This window comes from Rhinopithecus bieti, unplaced genomic scaffold, assembly GCF_001698545.2.
Source record: "Rhinopithecus bieti isolate Rb0 unplaced genomic scaffold, ASM169854v2 scaffold_759, whole genome shotgun sequence".
Lineage (NCBI taxonomy): Eukaryota > Metazoa > Chordata > Mammalia > Primates > Cercopithecidae > Rhinopithecus > Rhinopithecus bieti.
This window is the reverse complement of record NW_016803631.1, coordinates 175726-185416: the sequence shown is the minus strand read 5'-3', so window position 1 is coordinate 185416 and position 9691 is coordinate 175726. Positions and strand designations below refer to the sequence as shown.

General features: G+C 38.7%; 1 protein-coding gene across 1 annotated transcript in view; it reads left to right on the top strand.

The window, feature by feature from the left end:
- The first annotated feature begins 5376 nt into the window (after window positions 1-5376).
- Window positions 5377-9691, top strand: part of CASR (calcium sensing receptor) — a 144985-nt gene continuing 140670 nt past the window's right edge. Inside the window, exon 1 of the mRNA XM_017890998.1 lies at window positions 5377-5451. The gene's annotated coding sequence lies outside the window, so the exon portion shown is untranslated. The remainder of the gene's footprint in view (window positions 5452-9691) is intronic.

The following is a 9691-nucleotide window of genomic DNA, read 5'->3' as shown; positions in this document are numbered from 1 at the left end:
GGTGACAGAGCTAGACTCCGTCTCAAAAAAAAAAAAAAAAAAAAAAACAACAAAGTGAGTGGGTTGGTGGAAGAAAACAACTTTACTGAGATGGCAGTGTTACAGCTCTGTGACTGCTCCTGCAGAGCAGTGCTACCCCATATGCAGTGTGCTGAAAGCAGCAGCTCAAAGGCAGTTCTGCAGTCATATCTACTTTTAATTACATGCAAATTAAGGGGTGGATTATGCAGAAATTTCTAGAAAGAGTGGTAACTTCTGGGTTGTCAGGTCGCTGCCATGAAAAGGGGCAGTAACTTGCAGGTGTTGCCATGGAAATTGTAAGCTGACACAACACACTGGTGGGCATGTCTTATGGAAAACTGCTTGTGCCCCATCCCTGGGGCATTTCTCAATTGAGCTAGTCCTCAATTTGGTCTGATGTCTGAGCCCAGAGTCCAGTCCTGCCGCCTACTTCAGAATCAGAAAGGAGGCCAAATAGCCAAAGTGATCTTAAGCAAAAAGAACAAGGCCAGAGGCATCACATTACCTGACTTCAAACTATACTACAAGGCTATCATAACCCAAACAGGATGGTACTGTTACAAAAGCAGATACATAGACCAGTGGAACAGGTTAGAGAACCCAGAAATAAAGCCACACAACTACAACCATCTGATATTTGACAAAATCAACATTAACAAACAATGGGAAAGGATTCTCTATTCAATAAATGGTGCTAGGATAGCTGGTTAGCCATATGCAGACGATTGAAACTGGACTCCTACATTTCACCATACACAAAAATCAACTCAAGATGGATTCAAGATTTAAATGTAAAACCTAAAACTATAAAACCCTAGAAAAAATAACTAGGAAATACTGTTCTGGACATTGGCCCTGGCAAAGACTTCATGATGAAGACTCCAAAAGCAATTACCACAAAAACAAAAACTGGTAAGTGGGTCCTAATTAAACTAAAAAGCTTCTGCACAGTAAAGGAAACTATCAACACAGAAAAGAGACAACCTACAGAATGGGAGAAAATATTTGCAAACCATGCATCTGACAAAGGTCTAATATTCAGAATCTAAAAGGAACTTAAATCAACAGGCAAAAACCAAACAACCCCATTTAAAAGTGGGCAAAGGACATTAATGAACAGACAGTTTTCAAAAGAAGATATACATGTAGCCAACAAGCATATGACAAAATGCTCAGTATCACTAATAATTAGGAAAATGCAAATCAAAACCACAGTGAAATACCGTCTCATACCAGTCATAATGGCTGCTATTAAAAAGCCAAAACATAACAGATGCTGGCAAGGTTGCAGAGAAAAGGGAACACTTATACACTGCTGGTAGGAGTGTAAATTAGCTCAGCTGCTGTGTCAAGCAGTCTGGAGAGTTCTCAAAGAACTTAAAACAGAACTACCATTCGACCCAGCAATCCTGTTATTGGTTATATACCCAAAGGAATACAAATTGTTCTACCATAAAGATACATGCACACATATGTTCATGACAGTACTATTCACAATTACCAAAGACATGGAATTAATCCAGATGCCCATGAATGATGAACTGAATAAAGAAAATGTAGTAAAGTTGCAAAGACAAAAAACATTTTTATATCTTCTTAAACCTACGTAAGGTACATTATTGTTCGCCCCCTCCTCCTCTTCTTCCGCCCTCTCCTCCACAGTGCTGTTTATTGAGCATACTATGTGCCAGGTACTGTGTTAAATAGTTTACATATGTTATCTTGGGAAGAAGGAAAAAGGCTATCTTGTGAAAGTCTAAAAAGTTATTTTAAGAAGAGAAGGGGGAATCAAATGGAAAGAAGAGTGAACCTGAGATATTCTGAGAATTTAAAGAAGAAAAAAATTACGAGAGCAGCCAAACAGTGAACTAGTGTTTTGTTGTATTCTGGCAGGAAGAAGAGGTGTGATTTGAGCCCACGTTGTCCTCTACTATGATTCGGGTATAAGTGATCATAAGGAGAAGACTGGTGGGGAAAAGGAGGGTGCCAGGAAATAATCCATCCTAAAGAAAGACAGAATCCAGGCATGGATGTTTGATTCAGGAATCATGGAACCATTGTCAAAAGTGGATTAAGTAGAGTTTTGAGAAAACCAGAATATCTGTCACTCAGCCTGTTGTCTGATTCATATTTGACCTGAAGATGGAGCCAGTTCTAAGAAAGAAGATCCATGGATCATGGTGATGTCATGCACAAGCTTTTTCCAGCCACACTTGAAACAAATCTACTCCTGGGCTTTCCCATTATGTGAACCAATAGACTGTTTTCTTCTCTCTCTCTCTCTCCTTCTCTCCTTCAACCCCCTTTTCATTCCTCAAGTTGGTTTTGCTCCTTAATTCAAACTTTCTATTCTATACCAAAAATAATTCCTAATTTATAAATTATAGAATGGAAAGGTGTTGGCCTTGCTGAGTCCAAAGGCACAATGAATATTCTCAGCCCACCCTCTTTCTCTCTCAGGTTTTGTTCTTGGCACAGATTTTCTTTTTCATGTTGGTCTCCTTCTCTCCTATTATAGGGATTCTTCTGTGCAGCTGGGAAAAATGACCACAGATGGCTCCAGTGTATGTTGTCCACAGCATCTTTTCTGTTACCTCCAGCAAAAAATATCCTTGAGGAGGATGCAGATTGGGCTCATTTGGGTCACAAGTTCATCCCTAAAGCAATCACCATGGCCAGAGATTTTTGACTTTATTAAAAGGACCAAGTGTTTTCTCTTCTGCTCCCTCCCCAAATTCTAGGAGAATGGAGTTAACCCAAAATTAAATAAATAGAATGGGGGAAAGGTGGTAAAATAGATATTGTTGGTTCCTCACCCTTACCTGGCCAAGGATTCCATCCCCCAGATGCTGTGAGTGTTGACTGTTAACAACCCACAGTCGCTCTCTCTGTGATACTTGCCCTTGACCAAATAAGAACCCCTTCCCCTAATTCTATCTTTATTTAAAACTTTATTGTGTTCATCATGAATTTTAAATTCATTTTATTTATTTAACATGTTGCATTAATATCGTATTAATCTTGATTTTTTTTTTTTTTTTTTTAAGTCTCGCTCTGTCGCCCAGGCTGGAGTGCAGTGGCCGGATCTCAGCTCACTGCAAGCTCCGCCTCCTGGGTTCACACCATTCTCCTGCCTCAGCCTCCCATGTAGCTGGGACTACAGGGGCCCGCCACATCGCCCGGCTAGTTTTTTGTATTTTTTAGTAGAGGCGGGGTTTCACCGTGTTAGCCAGGATGGACTCGATCTCCTGACCTCGTGATCCGCCCGTCTCGGCCTCCCAAAGTGCTGGGATTACAGGCTTGAGCCACCGCGCCCGGCCAACCTTAATAATCTTATTAAGTTTTTTACTTTCTCTCAAACTTTACCCTGTTCACTTCACCCTAGTCCTGGCCCTGGCTAAGAAGCTATACTCCAGCTCTCCATCACCCCTCTAGGGACAGACCTCAGCCAATGATTAACTGATGTAGGGGTACAAAAGGTCACCCCCTTGCCTCAAGGTAGGGATAACTGTGCAGTAGAATTTGTGTTCCAGAGTTGCCCCAGGATCAGGCACTAAAGCTAGTCACCAGCTAAGACCACATTCTTGCTTTTATCCCTACCCTGTCCTGCCTTCCCCACTCTCTTTTCTTGAGAGTGTTCCACACACATACCACTTGGATAAGATTACCTGCCTTAGGTTCTGCTTCTAGGGAAGCCTACCTAAGAAAGTTGACACCAGGAAAGGTCCTAGGAAGCAGACAGTAAGTGTAGGATTTTGTCATTGGATTACTCACCAGTTGGATAACAATAGGACTAGCTGCTGATACTGCCTGGATGCTGTGTGCCATGCACAAAAAAAGTATTTTTGTGGCAACAGAAAAGGACTAAGACACTGTGAAAGTGGATTTTTAAGGCTTTTACCTGTAGTGAGCTGTAACGGGATACAGGTGCAAGAGGATGCACTAACTGGTACAATATCCTAGGTTACTGGTTCCAGTAATCTGCACATTAAAGTCACCTAGGAAACTTAAACATTCCTAGGCCCAGACCACACCTAAGACTAATTACATTACAATCTCTGGGGGTAGGACACTGGCACTGGTATTTTTAGACACTCCCATGTTATTCCTATGTGCAGACAAGTTTAGAAACTACTGCCTCAGGCAGTTGGGGCTTGTAGGGTAATAGTGCCTGCAAGAAAGGATTGTGGAATGGATAGCTGTTGTTAATTATTATTGATTCATGGCAGAAAGAAAAATCTCAGGCTCAGATCTATTAATCAACAACTTTAAGGCCAGGTGCAGTGCCTCACACCTGTAATTCCAGCACTTTGGGAGGCCGAGGTGGGTGAATCATTTGAGGTCAGGAGGTCAAGACCAGTTTGGCCAACATGGTGAGACTCTTATCTCTACTAAAAATACAAAAAATTAGCCAGGCGTGGTGGCAGGTACCTGTAATCCCAGCTATTCAGGAGGCTGAGGTAGGAGAATTGCTTGAACCTGGGAGGTGGAGGTTGCACTGAGCTGAGATCGCGCCACTGCATTCCAGCCTGGGTGACAGAGTGAGTCTCAAAAAAAGAAAAAAAAAAAGAAAAAGAAAAAAAGTTTAACCAAAGTGTAAGAGTCAAAGTATCTCCTTGAAAGCATTTAAAGACACTCATTTCCTGCAGTAGGAGAGCTGCACAACTGAAGATCAGATTGAGGATTTTCATAAGAACTTTTAGTTGCCTAAACCTCTTGGTCCGCAGAAGTGACCAACTCTCCCTTGTTATAAGATAGGGGCCTTCTATTTATTGAAGGCTATTAAAAGGTGTCAAAGGAGGCAGTGCTTTGCAAATAAAGTTTCCAGATAAAATGCGAGATGCCCAGTTACATTTTAATTTCAGATAAACAATGAATAATTATTAAATTTTCATGAATTATTACAGTATCATAATCTCCTGTATCCTATGTTTTTATTTGCTAAGTCTGGCAACCCTATTTATAAGGTAATACTTACCCTACTCAGGATCTGCCCTAACCTTTCATCCGGCCTCCAGACACATTTTTAAGGGTGGAGGGTGGGAAGAGGGTGAGAATCGAAAAACTATTTATCAGGTTACATGCGCATTACCTAAGTGATGAAATAATCTGTACGCCAAATCCCCAAGACATGCAATTTACTCATGTAACAAACCTGCACATGTACCCCCTAAACCTAAAATAAAACCCAAAGTGCTGGAATTCAAGTGTGAGCCACCACACCTAGCCTTAAAGTTGTTGATTAATAGATCTGAGCCTGAAATTTTTCTTTCTGCCATGAATCAATAATAATTAACAACAGCTATCCATTCCACAATCCTTTCTTGCAGTTAGAAAGGAAAAAAAAAAAATCAGCAAAACCTGATTGAGGAAGTATGAGGCTTGCTAAGGGAAGAGAGAGAAAATACGCCGAAGGAGCTGTAGGACCTGGTAAGAGGGGAATAAGGATTGTTGAAAATCCGGTAATATCTGTTATCTCTAGGCAGGAATGACAGTATAAAATTCTATGTCAGAAGTGGGCTTTACAGTATCAATAGGATAAGTGTATTAATTTGTTTTGTACTGCTGTAATAGAATACCTGAGACTGGGAAATTCATAAAAATTAGAGATTTATCTCCTCCAGTTCTGGAGGCTGGGAAGTCCCAGGCTGAGGGGCCCTTATCTGGCAAGGGCCTTCTTGCTGTGTCATCCCATGGTGGAAGGTGGAAGAGCAAGAGTGCACACGAGCACACAGGCACAAAAATGCATGAGACAGAGAGAGAGAAGGGGGCAAAGCTGCTTTTATGACGAACTCACTCTCACAATAATGAACCCACTCCTGAAATAACAACATAATCAATTTATGAGGGCAGAGCCCTCATAACTTAATCACATCTTAAAGTTCAGGTCCCACCTCTCAGCACTGTTGCATTGATAATTAAGTTTCTAACACAGAAACTTTGGAGGACATATTCAAACCATATCACCTGTTTATTAGTTATTATTATATTTATTATAATTGCAGATACATTTCTGCTTAAATCTATCATTTTATTTTGCGCTTTTTATTTGTCTCACCTGTTCCATGTGTGTTTTCTCTTTTTTTCTTGCCTTTTTTTAGATTGTTTTAAAACATATTAGTTTTTTTCCTCCACTAGGTATGAAATTAAACATTCTCTTTCCATTGTTTGAAAGGTTTCTATAGAAATTACAACATGCAAGCTTAACTTATGGAAGTCTACAATTAATCATTATCTCTTATTGAACAAGGTCCACAGAACATTTTAATATCATTTAAACTCCTTCCAACTTACATATTATTTTTTTCATGTATTTAAATGATATATTTTCTTCTTCTAACAATAAAAACATCATTATTCCTTGATTTGATTCATTTCCCTTAGATTTGCCCACATATTTACTCTTCACTGCACTTTCTTTTTACATTGTAGCCTTTCTCTGTAGGATTATTTTCTGCCTATATAGGAAGTATACACATTAGAAATTCTTGTAGTGAGGGTCTGCTGTTGGAAAAATCTCTTAGTTTGTATTTATCCTATTCATGACAGGTGTAAAATTCTATGTTGGCAATTATTTTCTCAGTGCATTGAAGGTATTATTTCACTGTTTTTTTTTTTGTTGTTGTTGTTGTTTTGTTTTTTTTTTTAGCATTCCTCATTATGTTGAGAAGCCAACTGACAAGTTGTTACTTCTTTGAAAGCTATCTTTTTTTTTTTTTTTTTTTTTTTTTTTTGAGACGGAGTCTCGCTCTGTCACCCAGGCTGGAGTGCAGTGGTGCAATCTTGGCTCACTGCAGTGTCTGCCTCCCGGCTTCAAGCAACTCTCCTGCTTCAGCCTCTCGAGTAGCTGGGACTACAGGCGCGCGCTGCCACGCCTGGCTAATTTCTGTGTTTTTAATAGAGATGGGGTTTCACCGTGTTGGTCAGGATGGTCTTGATCTCCTAACTTCCTTATCTGCCCACCTCAGCCTACCAACGTGTTGGGATTGCAGGCATGAGCCACCGTGCCCGGCCTCTGGCTTCTTTTAAAATCTTCTCTTTGTCTTGGAAATTCTAAAGTTTCATTATAATGTGTCTAGATACGGATTTCTTTTCATTTATGTTGTTTGAGTTTTATTAAGCTTCTTGAATCAGTGTTTTAGTGTCTCTTCTTCCTTTCCGTTGATGTCGGCCATTATCTCTTCCTCCATTGTTTCTCTTTCCTTTCCTACTGCAACTCTAATTAAGTGATTTGTACCTTCCCATGCTAGCCTTCTTGTCTCAGCTTTTCATCTGTCTTCCTAAGCACCTTTCCCTGGACACTTTTTCTGTCCTATCTTATAATTCACTATCTTTACTCATGTCTAATTTGCTGTTAAATATTTCCATTGAATTTTCCATTTTAGTTATAAATTTTTCATTTGCATAAGCTCTATTAATTTTTTTCAAATATTTTTAGTTTCCTGGCCCTTGTAGATGTGTTTAGTTCACTTAATCTATAACAAAATACCATAAGTAGGTATTTCTCATAAACAACAGAAATTTATTTTTCACAGTTCTGGAGCCTGGGAAATCCAAGATCAAGGTCCAGCCGATTCAGTGTCTCGTGAGGGTCTGCTTCCTGATCATACGTAGCCATCTTCTCACTGTGTCCCCACATGGCAGAAGGGGCAGAGGAACTCTTTGGGGTCCCTTTTATAAGGGCATTAACTCCATTCATGAGGGTTCTGCCTTCACAAGGTAATCACCTCACAAAGGCCCCAACTCTAAATACCTCTCAATACATTGGATATTAAATTTCAACATATGAATTTGGGGGTAGGGGAAAGTACAAACATTTAGTCTGTAGCAAGATGTTTTTGAACATGTATTTTATTTTGTAACTATGGAACTAAGCATAGTTTTTAAGTAGACTGTCAGATAATAATATATGAAAGTTTTGCGTATTCGTTTCTGTATACTTTGTTTCCCTTTTGTACATGGTTATTTTTACATTGTGCTACTCATTGTCTTTGAGTTTATAGAAATATTTATGACCTAGAGTAAAAATGCCTTCCTCTAGAGAGGATTTTTACTGAGAATACTCATTAATCAAGTTCATAGCCAAAGGTTCCTGGGATGACCCAAGGGACTTGAACTCAAGCTGCAAATTCACTTGAGATGGATTGTTTCTGGTTCTCCTTTTCCCTCAAAATCTTCAACTATATATTTTGAAGGAGTTATTGGTTGGAATCTATTTATATCTCTTAGGATTTAAGTAATCCGAACAAGTCATGTATTCTTATTCATTAGCCTACTTACCTCTCAAAGGGTAAAGTTTCTGTAGCAATTTTTGATAGTATATACAGTTATCCGAGGACATAAAGCCCTTGTTATCTTTGGCTTTCAGAGAAACTCCCTAAAAGTTTCAATACACTTCTTCATACATACAGGGAAATATCTTCAGGACTCCTGGGGGAAAAAAGCCTATGGTTGGGTAGTATCTTTATTTGAAACTGAAAAGTAAGTTTATCTCTTCAGTATATAGAAATGCTACACTTGCCAGACCACTGACTATTCTAGTTTCCTAGGGTTGCCATAGCAAATTTCCATTAAATTTTCAGCTTAAAACAAAAGAAATTTAATTTCTCACAGTTCTAGAGGCCAGAGTCTGAAATCAAGTTGTCACTAGGGCTACCCCCAAAGGCTCTAGGAGAGACTCTTTCCTTGCCTTGTTCCACTTCTGGTGGCTGCAGGCTTTCCTTGGCTTGTAGCTGTATCACTGCAATCTCCCTCCATCTTCACATGGCCTTTTCCTCAGTGTCTGTGTCTTCTTCTCTTCTGTCACTTATAAGGACACTTACATTAGATTTAAGGCCCACCCAGAAAATTCAGAATGATCTTATTTCCTAATTATCTCACTCATCTCTTAGTTTAATTATATCTATAAAGACCCTTTTGCCAGATAAAGTCATATTTACAAGTTCTAGGGGTCAGGACTTAGACACATCTTTTTGGAGGCTGCTAGTCAATCCACTACACTTACCACCTTTATTCTCCAGTGATTGGCCTCCTTTAAAAAAAAAAAAAAAAAAAAAAAAAAAAAAAAGCTTGTCTTGAGGAAGAGGAACATCTATTGAATTTGAGCTATTTCCAATAGAAACCAAGACCCATAACTAGTATATGTGGGTGAACACAAAATCGTGAGATCTTTGAAAAGTTATCAAATCAGTTCCTATTCACATTGGTGTTTTTTGAGGTTGTTTGTTTTGTCTAACAGCAATGTGCTAATTTTCTAGATTATTTTTATGGTTGCAATAAAAGAGAGGTTGTATTTTATTCATTTTATCCTTCTGTTTAATGTTAAAAACACAAAAAGAGTTAAAGCAGTTTCTAAAAATGCACTTTTAAAATATTCTTCAAAATAGTTTACTATAGGTGATGAAACTAGAATAAAAGGAAAATCAAGGCAGGCAAAATAAATTTTAAATCAAAAGTAAAAATAATTCATAAAATGCATGCAAATGTGAATTAATTTGGGTGCCAGAAGAAGGTTACAATTTGAATCTGTGCTTCATAGCTGGTAAGGCAAAGTTAAGAACACAATCAGGTAAAATATTTATAAACCAACTGCTCTGGGGAAACAAAATCTGGTTTTGTTACTGAGACATGAAAAAAAAATTCCCAAGGTTTTTTTTTTTTTTTTTTTTTT